The 20,413-nt window shown below is 41.6% G+C and overlaps 1 protein-coding gene across 2 annotated transcripts in view; it reads left to right on the top strand.

The window, feature by feature from the left end:
* Nucleotides 1–370: 370 nt before the first annotated feature.
* The window catches only part of RhoGEF64C (Rho guanine nucleotide exchange factor at 64C), a 263,281-nt gene continuing 243,238 nt past the window's right edge, over nucleotides 371–20,413 (top strand). The window contains exon 1 of one of the 2 annotated variants that reach the window (XM_072300547.1): nucleotides 371–396. The gene's annotated coding sequence lies outside the window, so the exon portion shown is untranslated. Of the gene's footprint in view, nucleotides 397–4,042; nucleotides 4,465–20,413 lie in introns of those variants that run through there. The other variant, XM_019051947.2, reaches the window with a different exon arrangement.

Genomic DNA, 20,413 nt, shown 5'->3' with positions numbered 1-20,413 from the left:
TTTTCGAACTCCTAAGTCAGGAGTATAGGGTGTGGTATCTCGCAGAAATGAAGGAAAATCTAACCGAAGGTTTCTCACTTGTCACTTGCCTCAAGTTAATGACTTTTTTTGGCTTCGAAAGCCAGGCGAAAACAGAGTTCCGGTTTCGCAGGTAGCCTCGCTGAAAATAATCGCATAAATTGATCATGCATTTAACAAAGTAGGTTGCATCTACCTGAATCATTCATCGTCAAAAATCAGACTAAAGTCTTAAAATTTCTGCGTATTGATTATCTGCTCCGACCCTTCCCCCATTCTTCGTATATGCCAAAGTTGTGAAGATTTTAATTATTTCATGTATATTGACGTTTTTATTCTTTTATTTTTTCAGGATCCCATGTTGTGAGCTGCTTCTCGGTATGTAAAGCATTCTTGAATTTTTTATAGAATTAGTTTTTTATTTCTGTCTATCGAGCGCATATAGTGTGTGATATAATATCGATATAATATCGTATGTACCTAAAACTCACTCGCCCAGCCAAAGCCTACAGCTATTCGTTTTTATGTATTGTGCGTAAGAGAGCCAATGAATCGTGTAAACATGCTGACTGATTTTTTTCGAAAAACCTCTTTAGATATGTATTACACATGCAGAGACAATGTATTTCTGAGACCACGCACTGATATTTTTCGAATGGTTTTTAAGTCACTTTTGGAAGTTAAGAGAGTTTCAAGGGAAGTTGATGTCGAGGCATTGTAAAAGTTTGTGAATGGTCAGCTCAAAAATGGATTAAAATTCCCCAGAACTTTTCAACTAAGTTCTCAATCAAGTATTACATTTTCGAAAGCAAATTATAAAGCATTATTATCAGAGGCACAATCCCAGTTTCGCTGCGTGTAGTAATTTCCTGCAAATGAGGGACTAAGCAACACGCCTCGCGATACGCGTATATAAAGTCGTATCCTCATCGATTGAAGGCAACGCTAGCGCTGCATTCAATCTTCGAACTAATCAGCTCTTCGGTTTTTTTTGCACGTACGATTGTAGTTTCGCACAGTTACTGGTTTATTTCACCACACATTTTGGCCAGATTTGTCGACAGCGCCAACTTTTTCTGATAAAATGTTGATTGAGTGCGTAAGTTTGATGATGATGATGTGTTCAGTGATGTCTGATTGAAATGCGACTTTTTAATTTTTAATAATTTAGAGCTCATGTATAGCGAGAGTATAGACAGGTGGTGAAACTCTAAAAATTCATCAGGCCTTCACCGATGCCTCCAAGAATGGAGTTAGGGCCCAAAAGGGCAGCATGCCTATGAATTCAAATTATCTAGAACGATTTATCATTGCAATTGCTACGACCAGCCGTTTGTGTAGCACATATTTGGTTTAGTTAAGCCGGCTCCAGACTACGCGGCATTCGCCGAATATTACTCGCCGAATACCGAATATTTGGCAAGTCCCGCGTAGTCTGGATGGAACATTCGCATCGACTTGGCTCGTGTTGACGCGAGGCGAGTCACTCGGCTCGGTATTCGCCCCAACCCGCTAAAAGTCGGTTTTTGTGACACGAGTCAAAGGGATCGCGAGTGCGAAGCCGAGCGTCCATCGCGACATCGGGGTACCATCCAGACTACTCGTCCTCACTCGCCGAATGTTCGCCATAGGTTTTGTAGGAAGGGGGCGAAGAGGTGCAGCGTTTTCCATTGATTTTTCTTCACTTGGCGAACATTTGTTATTTGCCAAATGACGAGCCAAGTACGACTTTCACGAGTAGTGTGGCGCTGTACACTCGTGGAAACGCTCGAATCTGCCCGTCGCTTCTCGAACCCCGAATATTCGTTACTCGGCTCGGCACTCGGCGAATGCCGCGTAGTCTGGAGCCGGCTTTATTGCATTAATTTTCTCAATTTTGAGGAAGAACGTTCATTTATGAACATTTTTTGCCATCTTAGTTTGAAATGAGATCAAGATATGCCGTGAAATTTTGTGTACTAGGAGGCTGGCTGGTTGCCCTTTTGGGCCGAAGCCCTCCATGAAGCGTTCCGTCCGTACTCTCGCTGTACAGGTACTCTATCTCACGCCATTCTTTTTCTTCGGAGTGTACCTAGGAGCTTTTAAATGAACGTGTTTTTATTTTCACGTTTGACCCATAACCGATTGGTTGGTTGTTTTTCTCTCATTAAACTTAAAGCACATGGGCAAATTCTTCCGTCTTGAACTCGAATGATCTGCTTGTTCCTTTCTGTTCATATGAATTCATGATCGGGTTTTTTATTCGTTGAATTTCATCCGATGAGAATCCTCTTCTCTCAAGCTCCCAAGCTCTTATACAAGGTGTCCCAAGCTAGTGTACCTATAAACGAGAGAGTATTGCCATCTCTGTGCCGCTCTCTGATTGGTTCATCAGTTTGAGGTTATCATAGAGCTCCAAAGTACGACCGATGTAATCTAACCCGACCCAGAGGAATACGTGATATCGGCTGAGAAATAAATGACTATCACACTCAAAGGTTAATTTTCGGCAAAAAATAGCCATTGAAGGTCGATCCGAACTCAATTCAGAAGTTTTTCATTACAATTTTTCCATCAATTCCAAAATCACGTCTAGAACTTTTCTCGTCCTTTTCTCTAAATTATAATTGGAGAGGTGTCTGTACGTATACTTTCTAAATTAAAATCAACTACCTCGTTGTTATCCCTTCAAGTCAAATAATTTTGCCTTTTGTTGCCATATAATGGATCATCAGACAATATGTAAGCAGAGGCTCCCTGTTTCTTGTTTTTCCTTCAAAAATATAGTAAGAACATAATTTACACAACGAACGGCTCAGAAATCAACAAGTGAGAAATTTAGGTACAGGTGCATCAAATAATAAGTTTGCCTCTCACATTCACGATTCGTTAAAACGACTGGACTCGGAAGATTTTTTTAAATATCTTTCTTTTACAAACAGTGTTGCCAACTTGCCAAAATCGCCACTGCTTGGGATAGAGTACCTGTAAACGGGAGAGTATTGCCATCTCAATCCTTTCACTACAGATAAAGTGTGCCGCTCTCTGATTGGTCGGCTATCATGGAGCCCCAAAGTTGGACCAATGTAAACAAACCCCAGCCCCTCCGCTCCTGGTCTGGCCCAATGTAAACAAACAAGATGGCGACCAAGTTCTACAAAGTTCTGGACGCGATATTGGACGTGATAGAAATTTTTTTATGATCGACTTCTGAATTGAGTCCGGATCGACCTTCAATGGCTATTTTTGCCGAAAATTAACCTTTGAGTGTGATTATCATTTATTTCTCAGCCGATTTTACGTATTCCTTTGGGTCGGGTTTGTTCACATTGGTCCAACTTTGGAGCTTGATGATAACCTAAAACTAATGAACCAATCAGAGAGCGGCACAGAGATGGCAATACTCTCCCGTATACAGGTACTCTACACGGAGAAAAAAACCTCGTGCGTGGGACCCAAAGTTTAGGTCATGGATCTCTGAAGTTTTCCGATTGAGCATCTGAACTTCACTTTAGGTCTAGCTGTCAAGGTTCGGATCGCACATCTGAAACTTCAGTTCTTACATCTGAAGTACTTCAGATGTGAGAACCGAAGTTTTTCGGATGTGAAAACCGAAGGACTTCAAATATAAGAACTGAAGTTTCAGATGTGTGATCCAAACCTCAGCAGCTGGACCTGATGTGTTCAGATGCTCAATCCGAAAACTTCAGAGATCCATATGACCTAAACTTCGGGTCCCACGCACGAAGTTTCTTTCTCCGTGTAGCTTGGGACACTCTGTGTAAGAGCTTAGGAGCTTGAAAGAAGAGGATTCTGGACTTGAGCAGCGTGCCGGTCTGTATTTAGGTCTGCGTGGAATGACCAACCAGGACTGGGAGGACTCCGGTCGGGGGCTTCGGGAGTCGGGAGACGACGCGTCGGACCAGGGAAGGGGGGGTCGCTCGACTCGAAGGGGGACGGGGGGGGAGGGGCGCGACCGGGAGCGGCCGGCGCGACGACGGGGGACCGGAGGGGGACGGCTGCATGTTGCAGGTCTCTCCGGCGGTCAGTTAGGTTCAGTCCTCATAACGGTGTTCCGAACGTTGCGACGAGTTCTGCGGCTGTGCCCGTATCAATTTTCGCCTGGTTATTTCGCTCTGCCCATCCTCGCTCCCTGGCGATTTGCTCCGCGCTCGAGTTTTCCGTTCCTTCCGGTCGCCAGGGTTAGTGCTCGTCCTCAACCGGAATCCGCGGATCAACCCCTCTCGCCTCCCTCCCTCTCGAATCGGCAAGTGCTCATTCCGCCGATAACGCCCCGAACCGAATAGTTGTTGCTCTCCCTGTGCTCGAGGAACGCGGAATTTGAAGTGCCGTTTGTGCGGGTGTTCTGACGCTCGTGTGAAATCAAGTGCGAACCGACTTTTTCAGTGGTAACCTGATTGGTTTATTTGGATTTTACGCTGAAGCTTTGGATTAACCTTTTTGGAGGTGAGGCTTAGAACCCATAACGAGGACTAACGAACACTGGTAAAAAAAAGTAGCTTGGATCTAGAGTCCAGACTCTTAAAAACATTGACAAGAAAAAATACTCTTGATTCAAATGGAAATCCGCTTAAATCAAGGGGCTTGACTCTTCGATTCAAGGAAAAATCCGATTGAATCAAGAGTATTTTTTCTTGTCAATGTTTTTAAAAGTCTGGACTCTTGATCCAAGCTACTTTTTTTGCCAGTGAACAATACCGTCTAATTGACAATTTTAGCAAAAATGAGTTAGCGACTTGCCGCATTCTGCAGTATAAAATACGCAAGCTGATGGTTTTATTTTTTCCCCCAATTTTGTAGGGCAGCGCTTCAATGACGCTCTAGTGTATGAAAATATCGTAAATCTAACCTTAAAATTACAATAATGGCCAAGTGCTGTCTTTGTTTTGCAAAATCGTCAGTTTGCAGGTAGGCGGTGTTGTTCGTTAGACATCGATAATCAGCTCTATTTCAAATTGAATGGCATGAGGAGGTGTGAAAAATTCCCTCGAAGTAAGCGGGAACTTACCCTGCCAGAACAGAAGTATAATTTTACAAAATTGTGCACCGGATTGAGAAAAGAAAAGTATTTTTATATTCCCCGTAGCACAGTGCTCAATATTAACCATACTACTCGATCCTTGTGATTATGGTCGTAGCTGTAATGGGTCAGGGTGGCTCTGACCCCCATCTCCCTAGAATTAGGAATAGTATCATCTGGCCTTCCCCAGAAAATCCACCCAAAAGATATTAGCTTTAGAAACGGTGCATTTCATTGCTTCATTGCACGTTATGTGATAAGAGCATGGGTATAATTCTGGACATTTTTTAGAGGATTATCATCGGTAGAGTTGAACCTTTAGTTCGCGAATGGCAAAATTTTGCGAGAAATTAGCCTGAGAATGCATCCAAAAGTGGCCAATTTTCCAAAATTTTCCGGGAAAGATTCCTCCAAAATCCTCACTTTAAATGGCCCTTAGGCCCTACTTGAAAAAAGGGGGTCCACCCCCCCCTCCCCAATAGCATTGTTTAGAGTGTAGTCCAATTCTCGAACTCTAATGTAGTTTAAATGAAAAACATCGAATTTTAACGATTGAGTCCAATTTAAAGGAATGCGTAAGTTTCGCACTTTTCTTGGGTAGGTTTGCACTAATTTTTACGAAGTATCAAGATATTCTTGTAGTAAGTTTTCAAAAAAATCAGCGCGTTTAGCGTTCATTCTTTAGAAAAAAACCGATTTTTGGATTCGTACAACTGGCAGTTCTGTTCATGTAACCGATCTTTCATCAGTTCTTTTAACCTCGTAAGCTTGCGGTCATACGAACGGAACGTTCGGCTCGCGGTAAAGTTGACGAACCGGGTGGTTAGGATGATAGAATAACATCATGCTCTTTATTTCGTGGTTATACAATTTTATCTTCTTGGAAGTAAAAATATTTGTATATTACGCATTTCGTCCCATCCAACTTTTCTACTCATGCGTTAAAGTCTCTGAGTCAGCCGAAAGACGTCAATGATCTCCTTCATTTTGCGGATATGCAACTTCACCTACTTGGAAGCTTAAATAGTTGTATCGAGCGTTTCGCCCCATTTGACTATTCTACTCCGCTATAAAATCTCTCGGTCAGAGGAAGAGAGACCGATCTCTTTTTCATTGTTGTGGATATGCGAGAAATTGTTGTTGCTTTACCCCGTAATTTCGACCGGATCTGTGAAAAGGGACCTCATCTTCCGGAAGAAAATGTCCGAAACTTTAACCGTTGCGCGGAAAACGATCGCGGGTAAAGCGCCTGCAAAACTTAAGGGATACTTCAAGCATCGCACCCCGCGATTCCCCAAGCCCAGGACCATATCTCCAGTCTCGCACTCGGCTCTTGACTCGCGATTCGCGCAGTTCCGAGATGCTTACGACTTGGAAATAGGTGCAGGGTGTCTAGCATCAGGAAAACCGGAAAGTATCAGGAATTTTGGCCAATCAGGAAGAAAACAGGAAAATCGGAAAAATCGGACGTTTTATCAGGAATTTTTCTTACGCGAATCTCCACAGCGGAGAAAGTCTTACTGCTTTTTGCCTACCGTGCCAGGAATCGAGAAAAATCGGGCAATTATCAGGAATTTTCAAAATGAAAAAATCGGGAATTTTTTATAAACAGGAAAATATCAGGATTTTTCAAAATTAATAACTCCAAGACACCCTGAGGTGGAACAGCGCGCTTACTCATAAACTTCAGAGGGTGTAAGCAAAAGTGAAGTGTATTTTGATCTATACGAACTAAATTTTATATCGTCTATTATTTAAGGTCGTAGTTTATGCATTTTTCCCACTGCATAAACAGTTCACGAACGCGACCGAACGCATTGGTTCCTGAACACTCCGCATCCCTGTAAGTAGGCACTGTCTACTTAGCCAGCAAAAATGTAGTTTGTTCCCACTGTTTCTATAAGAGGAGCCGCATTTTAGCTCACAAGCCTTTTATTATACAGACGACTCCCCCAGAAATGTGAATTTAATGCAGATGTCTGCTTTCCCGGCCGCCGAGATGAAATAACATCGCCCAAAGCTGTCATCTCTGTCTTATAATCCTCGCCTGCTAGCGTTTACCCTAAACCTCATTGACGCGTCCTCGGTGATTTTCTCAACGTCCATCCCCATTATTTAGTTGTTCCTAGACGTCGATCTCCTGGAGCTCAACTAATCAGTTTTGAATGCACGTAGCTTTAATGGCAAAATGGCCTCTTGTGAGCTTTCGTAGTTTCCTTTTCATCATTTTCCCTCAGCAGCTCGATTTTTGAAATTTTGTTTTTTGTCTGCTGGAATAGACAAGATTAAGAAGAAATGGATTTGCGTGATTGGTCGGCCTTAACAGTTATCCTCTTTGTCTTACTCACAATTTACATTCGGTGAAATCAGTGAGAAACTCAATGTATCTCTTGAGTTGCTGTACTTGGCCGCAAATATACACTGGAAAAAAAACGCATCGGATCTAAAGTCCAGACTCTTGAAAACATTGACAAGACAAAATACTCTTATGGTTCAATCGGATTTTTGCTTGAATCAAAACGAAATCCGCTTAAATTAAGAGGCTTGGTTCTTGATTTAAGCTAGATTCTGATTGAATCAAGAGTACTTTTTCTTGTCGATGTTTTTAAGAGTCTGGACTCTAGATCCAATGTGTTTTTTTTCCAGTGTACTTTAACTTGGGCACAATTAAGAGGATGTCTGTTAAAACCGTTCAACCACATAACTCCATTTCCTCTTTAGTATTATCTTGTCCGGTCAAAAAACACAACATTTCATCATTCAAGCCACTTGAAAGAAGTAAGTTTAAAAATAGAATCCGCCAACTTATTTTCATCTTTTTCTCAAGCATAAATGGACTTATCCATTTGAGTATCGTAATTCGGAGCAATGGTACGCTCATGCAGATTCTATTTATTTTTCTTCGACTTATCATCATTACCTGCTATCAGCTCTCTGCCCCCCTCCCCCGAAGATTTATTATGTTCACAGTTCGTTCTACCGCTCTACGGTAGAGCCTCTACCGCGGATTTCCATGATTTTTGTAGCTAGCGATAAGTAGTGATGATTCCGAAACGAGCCCGCTCTATTCAGAGTTTGAAAATATGACCTACGTTCTTTAATTATGTTACGTGATGAAATCGCGAATTATCCCATTCTAACAATGCAAATTATCATTCGTTGCGGTCATAGTTTGTTCTGAAGATCCTCTTGGTAGATTTTCATGATTTTTACGACTATCGTTAGGAGATGGTCCCTTGATGATCCTGCCCTTGTCAGATTACGGGGGCCGCGGAGCGCCCTGTGGGGGCTGAGCCGCATAGTGGTCTGTATTACAGCGCTCAGCTATTGCAGCATACCACGCAAGAATTTCCGTTATTGTCATTTTCATTGTAATTTATTTCCGTAGAGAAAATTATCGACGTGTAGATTCTAAAATAATCGAATTCTAGACATTCATTTTTGAATCACCACCAGTAAAGATCCTGATTTTACGAACGATTTTTCCTCAAATCTTGATGAAATCGTGGTTACATCCTGATTTTTTTTTCCGAAGTCATCTCTTCACGCAAGGCGAATGTAACTTCGCAAAGATAGCTCGATAAAAAAATCCGATCGGACAGCCGGCTTTTCTCAAATCCTGATTTTACGAACGAATTTTCTTCAAGTTCTGATGAAATTGGGATTAAATCCTGATGAATTCGGCTAAATCCTGATGCTTGACATCCTGATCGCTCAACTCTTTGATCACCAGTCATCAATGGGCGAATCTAAGCGTTGACTTCCGAAAATACTTTTTACGGAGATGAAACCTGTAGAATATAATGTCTCTGTTCGTGCACGAACCAGAGTTTGATTGCGGAAGTTTCCGGATTTAAGATTGGGTGGCACGGGCAGCGGATACCCGCGAGTCCGAAGGTGTCGGGTGGGAGGTTCCCGTGGCGGCCGCGATGGATGTTGAATTGTGAGCAGATGAGGATGAGGGTGGAGCACAGCTTTGTGGGTCTGTGGGCGCTTCGCTTTGTTAAATCTTGGTTGCTTCTTAGTGGGGCACACTCATGGTGCGCTATCTGTGCGACTATGAGTTGCGGTGAACCGTGTGGTGCTACGTTACATCCTTCCAGTCTCATAACGGTCGAATTATCAATCGCTCCCATCTGCAGCTGTTCCTTGTGTCCGTCAGCCGTTAGACCACCTTATTGTTTTCTTGTGCCCAATGAACATTTTAGATTACTTCACAGGAAAAGTATCCCGATACTCATTTGCATACATACGATACAGTTGGAGATTTTTTATCAGGGTCGTCAGCAAGAAACAAAAGTCTTCGGATTGTTCCCTGTTTCCCCCTAAAACGTCTGTCATTTGACCGCGAAAGTTCTTGTCCTAAAGAATAGTATACATAAATTTTTATCAGATTCTTAGATTTTTCATACATTAACATTTTTTTTCGTTTCCCATTTTAAATACTTGGGGCAAGGAAAGTGCCGAGGACACTCATGCAGACGGGTCTTTTGCCCGTCTTAAATTCCAGATAAAGAGAGAAATTCAGCGATGAAAAATACTTCCTCTACCCACACGGGAAGTGAGAAAATAAAAAGAGAAAAGTCGGCTGTCCGATCGGATTTTTTTATCGAGCTATTTTTGTGAGTTACGTTCGCCTTGCGTGAAGAGATGACTTCGGAAAAAAAAAAAATCAGGATTTGACCAGGATTTGATGAGGATTCGAAGAAATTATGAATTATGGATTTAACCACGATTTCATCAGGATTTGAGGAAAAATCGCTCGTAAAATCAGGATTTGAGAAAAGGCGGCTGTCCGATCGGATTCTTTTATCGAGCTATCTTTGCGAAGTTACATTCGCCTTGCGTGAAGAGATGACTTTAGGAAAAACAAATCAGGATTTGATCAGGATTCGGAAAAATTATGAAATCAAAATTAAGCAGTCAAAAATCAGGAAAAATCAGGATTTCTCAAAATGAAAAAAAAAACCAGACGCACCCCGGCATGAGGCGGTTTGAGGCCGTCATTTTATCCTCTGCACTCAATACCGCTGAGTCTTCCCATACATGCAGCTGTCCAATCCGTTAATTCTGATTTCATAATTTCTCCGAATCCTCATTTGCCGATGCATTGCTTGAATCCTTTTTTCGGGTTCATTACTCGATTGAACTGTCAAAAGTTCCTCGTACCTAATTTAGGTTTGAAAAGAAAAATAGAGTCGCGATTTGCACATAATTTAAAGCCCCATCGTAAAGGCCTAATTACACACGGCGAAAAATCGCCGCGACTGAAAGACGAAAGCCAATGGAGAGGCCTTATTTCGATCCAGGCTTTAATTCAGCATATCCGCTCGTAGTCAGTTTCGTGAAAATTTGTCGCCACCGCGCCGGTATTCGAACTCGGGACCTATTGACCTGCTGTCAAACGCGCTGACCGCTAAACCAACCCTGCCGTCCTAGTGAAATGAAGTCGTGAAGATATTCTTTAAAGGCTTTGTATCCGCTGAAAAATTGGCTCATGAAGAAGTCAGTATTTCCGTTTCGTCTCCATAAAAAACTCCTAATAGGTATCTGGGATTATAGTTTCGAACCAAATGTTTGAAAAGAGACTTCCTCATCCTACCTGCATGATTGTTCATCTCTCCAAGATGCCTGACTGTGAAGTCAGCCTAGATTCTCCCTCGCACTGTAGTCTGTACAATATTTTAACTGAACTTTAAGCTATGAACTTACGAAAATCAATTAATTTATTTAACTTCAAAATCCAATCGACCATCGGCATCTGTATCTATACATTTTCTTTATGTATAGATCTGTAAGAAAAGTAAAATCTCTGCCCCTCTGTATCATCCATATGAAGCCTATAAACCGAAGTCAGTCAACGGGCTGGTCATCAATTTTGATTACAGACAAAGCGATAGACAAAGAAGACGGATGGAACATAGAGCAATCCTATCGGTTTGAATGGGTAGTTGTCGTAGACCAAGGGAGAAATTGATAGACAAACTAAAGGGTCTCTTGCAGGTTGCCATTAGTTAGTCTATTACTTACCTCACCTGTTCATTGCAACCCCCCGCTTCCACCAACATGATCGCTTTATTTTTAGTTTGTCTGTAGCTTTGTCTATCGATTTCAATAATCAGCCCGCTGAAATGGATTCTATATGGCGCTACTATGGACGTAGAAAGACTCTACAATCAGCGAAGGAGCCACCTCTATACCGGAGATGGGCGAATCATCCATTTCGTGCCAAAATTCAAGAATTGCCTCGTTTTGAAATTGTCCTTTCGATGGATACATTAATTCTTTGGCGGTTATCGAATACTCTGATTGGATCGCGTCGAGCCTATGAGATCCCCGTCGTACCTACTTCGTCAGTCTTCGTATCCACGCCAACGCGTAGATGGCCAGTTACTCATTAGTGTAAATTAATGAGACATTGCTCTGCGCTGATTTGACGAGAAAAACAGCTTTCTAGTTTGCCTTATGAGTCTATCATGCCTGGCCTCAGAATCTGTGCTTCTGCAAGTAGGCCAATCATCGTCCTGTAATGAGTATGAGGCAAATATGCGTTTACGAAAGACATGTCACCATCGGCTGCTTTCGGTGTCAAATCCTGAGAGGAATGTAAATCATTCAGAGTTTCTTTTCTGATGCGTTCATTGCAGCCCTTGCGTTGCGACTAAAATAATGATCGGACTGACGGCGAATCTTCGTAAATCGCACGAAAGCTACATCTTTTCAATTGTATACGTTTTAAATGTTAAAACACTGATAGTGTGGCCAATTAAATTGAACGAAATGAAATTGTAAAGTTTGAGTTCCATACGTACACATACATAAAGCCGCTTTTATAGCGCAGCCTTGCGCTCTGCGACGCCCAATCGCCATTGCCCCCTATCCACCCAGAGATCATCAGGCTATTGGCACCTTCTGATCTCCTCCTCCACCCCTTGTCGCCAAACTTTCTCAGGACGACCTCGCCGTCGCCTTCCTGGAGGAACCCAATCGAAAGTTCGAAGTTCGAGTTCCAAAATTTTCAAAAAAAATTGTCAAATTAAAAGTATTGGATCAAATAGTGCGAAATAATTTGAACCACCGAATTGTACCAATAGCAACATAATAATCTCATTACTATGACATAGAGCGATTATAATGGTAATACCCTCCGTTGATGCTATAGGCTTTCATTGATCAGGTAATATAAACATCAAGAACGCTTATAGAATTAAAGATTTTAATGTGTGTCGAAGAAGCGGCTGAAAGATGTAAAAAATTTATATTCCTACCCATCTTAAACTCGGGAAAATCAAATACATTTTCTGAAGAAAATCCCGAGAGAGTGGAAAAGAACTTTGGTTTCTCATCAGGAAATGAGCTCCTGAAAATCAGGAAAAATCCGGGAATGAGCATGGTCCAGAATTCTAGACACCACGGGCTTGTCAACGGAATTTCTTCCTTCCTCGCGCGGCAACAGCGAGTCTGGTGACCCGTCTGAGGGTGGTAATTTCCGGATTTAAATCCGGCACCAGGGATTTGTCTTGAGGAAGGCAGATCGTGCGAACTCGCGGACAGCGCACCGAGTCGGATTCGGTATCAGCAATGGTATCGCGCCTACGATCTCTCGCGACTGCGCCTGTGCTTATGTGCAATTTGCCGGGCGCTGCGACGGCGGTGCACACTGCACTCCGCACACTGCACATTGCACCGGGATCCGGGGCGATCATTACCGTGCGTCGCCACCGTCGCGTCGCGGTCGCGGTCGTATCCTGCCGTCCTAAGGGAAAACGCCGTATGAACCTTCAGACGTTGCCAAATTGCCATTTCTTAAAAACAAATATCCTGATTAACCTGTAAATATTTTCCTCCCAATTTTTCAGATAATGTTGTTTGCGATTTCACCTAAAGTTCCTGAAAATGTCGAGGAAAAATATCCATAACTTTTCCCTAAAATAAATATTTTATTGAAGGAAATTTGGCAACCCTGGAATGTGCATACGGCGTTCTTCCTGAGCACGGCAGTATTGGGCCGGGACCGAGCCACCGTTCCGGAAGCCGCATTCCAGAAGGAAAACCGATCGCTTTCGTCGAGAAAGGCTCGGCCGGGCCCCAAGCCGAAGCGCGCCGAGCCGGCCGCTCACTTTCTTACCGAACAGGTGTTCCGTTTCAGCCGTGCGAATGAAACCGTTCTAGTTCGACGGCATTTCGGCTTTGGCTGAAGGAGTAGGGTATAGTTTTCTACCAACCTCTTGGTTTTTTGTTTTTTTTGTTTTTTTTGTTTTTGTTTTTGTTTTTGTTTTTGCGACTTTTTAAAATAGCAAAAAGAGACGATAATAATCAATGATCAAATAAGAAAGAAACGATACCAAAATCCGATATTTACACTCATACAGACTCTTTAAACACTCGAAAAAAAACCACATTGGATCTAGAGTCCAGACTCTTAAAAACATCGACAAGAAAAAGTACTCTTGATTCAATCAGAATCTAGCTTAAATCAAGAACCAAGCCTCTTAATTTAAGCGGAGTTCGTTTTGATTCAGGCAAAAATCCCGATTGAATCAAGAGTATTTTTTCTTGTCGATGTTTTTAAGAGTCTGGACTCTAGATCCAATGTGTTTTTAAAAGTTGTTCCATGAAATATTCGATGTTTGTGAAATTGTGAACATGAATTAAGAAACACAAAGCGGAGTCTCGTTACATAGAGCCTCCTGTTTTCACGAAAGTTTACAGCGTGTCGATTTGCTAAACAGGCACTTTAGCATCGCACGTGGAGGGAGCGAAGAAAGGGTACTTTCTATTCCACCCGCCTCCCTTGGGCCCTTGTCTCTATTCTCCAGTCCAGGAATCGCGGGCTGCGAGGAAAGTAGGCCTAATAATCCATAACAAAACGCGTTAGAATCCATTGTTAACAGTGGTCGACCATTCATTTGTCAGAGCGACGTAAAACATGCATAACTCACAAATGACGTAGTTATGATAAAGCCCCGGGCCCGCTCGCCGACGGGAGACGCAGACGGACGATGAGGGAGACGGGCGAACGGCTCACAACTTTCCTCCCGAGACCGTTATCCAAAACAGGAACAAAACGTGGCCTTGAGTGCTCCTTGGTGTTAAAGCTTTTTCTTAACTAATCACGAGTCGCTCCGTTGATTCCAAAGCCGGATGGAAGTGCCCGGGCTTCGGTGTTCATATATCTTTCACATGTGATTCCAACTCTAGCACCGAGCTTTGAAGATCAGGGGTGGTGATCAGTGTTCGAAACTCACAGGTGCCGACGCGCCAAATGCGCCTAAAAAATCGGTCATGGCGCCTAAAAAATGAAGGCTCTGAGCCAACGTGGCCCCTAAAAATTGCTCCCTAAAAATCTGAATTTTCATATTAGATGATTATTCGAAATTTTCAGAACTACAAGTGAAAGCTTTTTCTATTCTTAACGATTTCATCCTTAGTGCTTTTGTCTTCCCCAAGTTACAGCTATTTACTAGTTCTGTTACAAAAACATCGTGCGTCCAACTTTTCACTATAAATGCACCGTAATATTTAGGCAAAAAGTCAATTCGGCCCCTAAGAACTCTTCAATGGCGCCTGAAAATCGGACTTGATGCGCCACGCGGCTCTTAAAACTAAAAGGTGAGTTTCGAACACTGGTGGTGATCCTTTAGTCTTTATGTTTCGAGATGCGCGTGTTGTCACCGCTGAATGTAATAGAGACCGCCGTTCTGCTTTTTCAAATAAAAATGATGGGTCTTAATTCAAGATTTTGCGAGCTTTACTTGGTGTATACAGGGCTGTCCCCAAGTCCCGCACGGAGAAAAATCTATGGCTTTATAAACCAATTAGTGGTTCATATAGAACACCACTAATAGTCGTAAATGAACTAATGATTCTCGATCTGTGAACCATACTAAGGTGTCACGTACCATACTAAGGTATGTATACCATCACTAAGGTACACTGAGAAAAAACTATGGTTTATAAACCTATTAGAGGTAAATATGGAACACCTATAATAGTCGTAAATAAACTAAAGATTCTCGGTCTGTGAACCATACTAAGGTCTCTGTACCTAATTAAGGTACAGGTACCATAACTAAGGTATATGTGCTATTATTATATGTAGAGGTACTACTATTAGTGGTGTTCCATATTTACCTCTAATAGGTTTATAAACCATAGTTTTTTCTCAGTGTATATGTGTTATTATTATCACGTACCATACTAAGGTATGTATACCATCACTAAGGTATATATGTTATTATTCTATGTTGCCTTCCCTACTATTAGTGGTGTTCAATAAGAACCAATAATTGGTGTACAAGGCAAAGCTTTTTCTCAGGACGCACAGCCCGTTTAACTCTTCGGGTTATTGCCCTTTTCAAGGCAGTCTTTTGACGACTTTGGGGGGTCCTATAAGTTGTTTCCTTTGACGTAGGAGCACTCGAATAATTTCAAGTCTCTACCTCATTTCTTCAATTTGTTCGAAAGTTACAAGGGTGGTGCCTGGTGATGGACTTTTGGTTCACCCCGTCGTACATGACCCTAGAAAAGCTCAGCTTTTCTTTTCTTTTTTTCATCTTTAGTAAACGAAGGGACAGTAAGGACTGAAAGTACTTAAAATACTATGTAAGGGACTCTAAGTCACTGAAAATGTTCACAAGTCCTCCTCTGGAGCCCTCTTCGGTATCATAGGGTATCCCTCAAACTTCTCCTCATGGGGTGCCCAAATCCGAACATCTGAAGAAAATTATAAATCTGGCACTGCGAATGCATTGCACCAAATTTGCAGTCATTTAATCCTACATCTCTTCACCAAAACCGCTATTATTTGACCGTAAACGACCGCAAGGCTGAGCCAACCATGACTGATCCGATCCCACAGTGTTCACAGTCTCCCTAGTCACGCTGCTTAGACATAACCAAGGTATGACTTTATTCACTTCATTGAGCTTCGACGATCTGTTCATTATTATTGAAGTTCGAGGGCAAATTGTGACGGGCAACCTACAATCACGGATCGACGCGCGGGTGGATTTAGGTGAAGAAACTGTCAGGTGTGAACCAGATGGAGCAAGCTGGCCGACAGAAAAGTGGACTCTCTCCCCCCCCCTCCCCTCTGCCCGGCGCCCCGACCAAAGTCACTCCTCCGCCCGCGTCTACTGTACGAAGTAAAACGAGATCAGCATTCAAGTTTTACCGTTACGCAACCGCGATCGTGCGGTACTGGGCCCAATCAATTCCCGATCTATCGATTCGCGATATTTTTCTCTCAATGTATGCGAACTTGAATCGATGTGTCGTATCGATGTGCTTCTCGTCGTTTGTAACCGAGATGCCGAACAGCCAGTGTGGCGAAAATCATCTTCCACACTCCCTATCGATTTCAGAATAAATAAGGAGCCAGCTTCAGCTGTTCTCAAAATTCTTTGTAACTTCTACTATAGTCACTCTCGTGAGCCTTGTAATTAATACACTGGAAAAAAACACACTGGATCCAGAGTCCAGACTCTTGAAAACATTGACAAGAAAAAATACTCTTGATTCAATCGGATTTTTGCTTAAATCAAGAACCACACTGAGAAAAAACTATGGTTTATAAACCTATTAGAGGTAAATATGGAACACCTATAATAGTCGTAAATAAACTAATGATTCTCGGTCTGAGAACCATACTAAGGTCTCTGTACCTAATTGAGGTACCCCGTACCATAACTAAGGTATATGTACTATTATTATATGTAGAGGTACTACTATTAGTGGTGTTCCATATTTACCTCTAATAGGTTTATAAGCCATAGTTTTTTCTCAGTGCAAGCCTCTTAATTTGAGCGGATTTCCTTTTGATTTAAGCTTAAATCTGATTAAATCAAGAGTATTTTTTCTTGTCAATGTTTTCAAGAGTCTTGACTCTAGATTCAATGTATTTTTTTCCAGTGATCTATAATCAATATTTCAATAAAATCTCGAAGAGCAGTTGATGGTTAAAGGAAATGTATCTCTTGCTTTGGAATAGCCTTGATAATGGCACTCGAAGTGATTTGAAGCAAACTCAACTATGTGAGTTAGGCACATGCTTCAGCACAGCGACTCAAAACCACCGTCATGTTAATTTATCATGTACGTGATTATAACCTAAAGGTCTAGTATTTTGTTTATTCCTCGTGTAACTAACTGTCAGAGACCTGTACTTACTCGCATACTTTCATATGAATAAATAAACTGTCAAAAAGAAGTTAGTTCATAGTTGAACTGTCATCTTTTCAACTTTTGATAAGTACTTCTACTGTAAAATCATAAACGTTTTCTGAAATCTGCTATAGTTAATTTCTAGAAAAAGGGAAAAGAGTGTCATATACATCGACCAAATTAGTATTTTTACCAATCACAAATTGCTTTTTAACAACAAATGTATAATTTGGTGATATGACAGTATTTGGCTGAAAACACCAATTCCAATGATGTGCACTAATGTGCAGTACTAAACAGACTTAGCTAAGTCAGCATGACCATTTTTAAAAAGCATAGAATAAACAAATAGCAAAACATCATCTATAAACTTCATAATTCGCATATTTCTCCTAGCCAAACCGGGATTTTCACATCGAATTTTTGGTTAACTACAATTAACGGCTAGGGCGTTTCTCATTTAAACTTGAATCCTAACAGAAATGGAATCGCAATGCCCGAGCATTACTCTTGCGCAGCAGTGAAAGTGAATTCTTTTGTCCAAACACTAGAGGTGTGTTACTCGATTTCCGTAGACAGGCAGGAAATGTTCGCAGGTTAATCGCGAAAACCGAGCGGTGGTTCCTGAACACGGTCACGCGGCTTCCTTCCTATCTGTATCTGAGGCGAATTATCAGTCGTAATTACCCAACTGTGAGTAAAGCTCGTGCGAGTTCCATCGCGTGTTTTGCCGCTTTGTAGTACGCGTGCCGTACGGGTTTTAGCCACGTAGAAAACTCGGCGATCTGACCGCAGAATTATAACATGGGATTCCGAGGGAAGTGACTTGAACGACAGATGAGAAAAGTAGCGCGGCAGCAGAAACCACCGAGATCTTGAGAGATTATGTCTTGGATAAACTTTATGAAACGCGTTCTTTAAAATAATTTTACTTCCGTCTTTCTTGATTCCTTTAGAAAGAAAATTTCGAATTTAAATTAGATTCTAGAGATTTTAGATTCTTAGATAAAACTTCTAAATTAAATTTAGAAAGACATTTTTTCCCCCGATATCATCTGGACATATTTCGAAGAAAAAAAGAAGAATAAGAAAAAGAGTGCTCAAAGCTGCTGAAAATTTCAATCCATGTAATACAGGACACTAAAATGCTGGATCATATTGCAAATTTATGCCCTCTACCCAAGTATCATTTTTCACGGACAAATCGCGATATTTCGACTTAAAATTTCATTTTTTTTAGATTTTTTGGCGATAAAATCGTTAAAACCAACAACATCTGACTGATTATCCTCGATCTTCTCGAAACTTTATCTCCCTAAAATTACGTTCGATAAAATCGAAATTTTATTTCGATTTATCGCAATTTTGTACCCAATATTATTGCATTCAAGTGACATTAATAAAATCGCGACAACAATCTCCAATCAAATCTCAACTTATCACCGTCACTGCTACTCGGCAATGACTGATTTCTCGGGAAATGGCATGAAAATAATATAAAACACTGAAACCTTATTTCTAAGGGCATCACAAAGGGTATTCCATTGGAATCTCAAAGTACAACTTCTAAACTTTTTTCTCCCGTGGTGGACGGTCACAATTAAATAAAATGAACCGTTAATTTTTCAACCGTGAGAACAAGTTAACGATCGGTACCTCTCACTTTCCGCTTGTAATCGTCCTCAGCCTCATTGTTAAACACTGCCATGCTAAGGAAAAACGCCGTGTGAGCCTTTAGGCGTTGCAAAATTTCCTTTAATTAATCATGAATTTTTGGAATTATTTATGAACATTTTTCTTCCGCTCTCTCAGGGAATTTCGTTTGTAATTTGATCCAAATAGTCTGAAAATTTCAAGGAAAAATATGTATAACCTTCTTCAAAAATATACATTTTCTGAGAGGAAATTTGGCAACATACGAATGCTCATACGGCGTTCTTCCTTACACTGTTTCTACGTCCGTATAAAAAAGGGTGAGGCTTTGCGTTTGCGTTAACTCGTAGAAAAACCGAATTGCTACCGTAGACGGGAGACACGAGTCGGCGAGCATTTAACATTGTAGTGGAGTCGTCGCTTTCATAAATGAAATTGGCCTCGTAAATAACATGTCGGCTTTGTTTCAGCAGAAAGCAGCTAAACGCAGAGACGTGAGCGAGATCACTCGGAAGCGGCCGTTTTCAGCGCGGCTTAAAAAAGCTCTGCGAGGGAAAGAAAGAGAGTGAAGGGGAGGGGGAAATGCTTATAAGTAACTGGATCGGATCGAACGGTGACTGAGCTTCGCTCCGCGCTGCGCCGCGCCGCACAGTGGAAAAGAGCTATGGAGATGTTGCATGTGTGAGGAATTTGCGATTTGACTATCGATTCTGTTGTAAAAGTTCGCGAGAAACACGATGGTGCCACTGGTTTTCTCTGAAATTAACTCCCAAGCTCAAAAAAAGCTCTCAAGTTGAGGCCAAAATGAAGGGATATCCCACGCTATCCTGAGAGTCCACCTCTACATCAAAACAAACTCTCCATGCAAAGATAGGAAGCAAATATATTGACAGGGCTGCCACTTTATTTGGGGACTCTGAAAGTGAAAACACGGCATCACTGCTAATGTATTTGCTCCCTATCTTTGCATGGAGAGTTTGTATTGATGTAGAGGTGGACTCTCAGGATAGCGTGGGATATCCCCTCCATTTTGCCCTCAACTTGAGAGCTTTTTTTGAGCTTGGGAGTTGATTTCAGAGAAAACCAGTGGCACCATCGTGTTTCTCGCAAACTTTTACATAAAAATCAACAGTCAAATCGCAAATTCCTCACACATGCAACATCTCCATTGAGAGAGGACACACGTACAATTTGTTTTGAAACTGAAAATTCGTGTTGATTCCTTCGTATTAAGGGGTGGTCTCTGCAAGTAATTCTACCAGGAAAGTTTCCGAGCAACTTTCAAGCTCCCACGTTCCGTATTAACGAGAATATAAGCTTTTAAAGTTTCCATATCATGTTCAGTTTGTCCCATTGGCTCTTACCACCGTGCGTTTTAGCATCTGCCATCAGTACGTAAAGATGGTCAGAACAACGTTGCATGGATAGCTCCGTTTTCAGACGTTATCATTCCATTTATCTTACCGGAAGTTGAAAGAAAATTCCGATCGTTGTAAGCTGTCCATTGTCTTTCATGAAAATCGAGTAGTCCTAGAGGACGGATGTGGGAGATTTTAT

This window comes from Bemisia tabaci, chromosome 5 (genome assembly GCF_918797505.1).
Source record: "Bemisia tabaci chromosome 5, PGI_BMITA_v3".
In the NCBI taxonomy this organism is placed as follows: domain Eukaryota; kingdom Metazoa; phylum Arthropoda; class Insecta; order Hemiptera; family Aleyrodidae; genus Bemisia; species Bemisia tabaci.
This window is presented reverse-complemented; position numbering and strand designations above follow the sequence as displayed.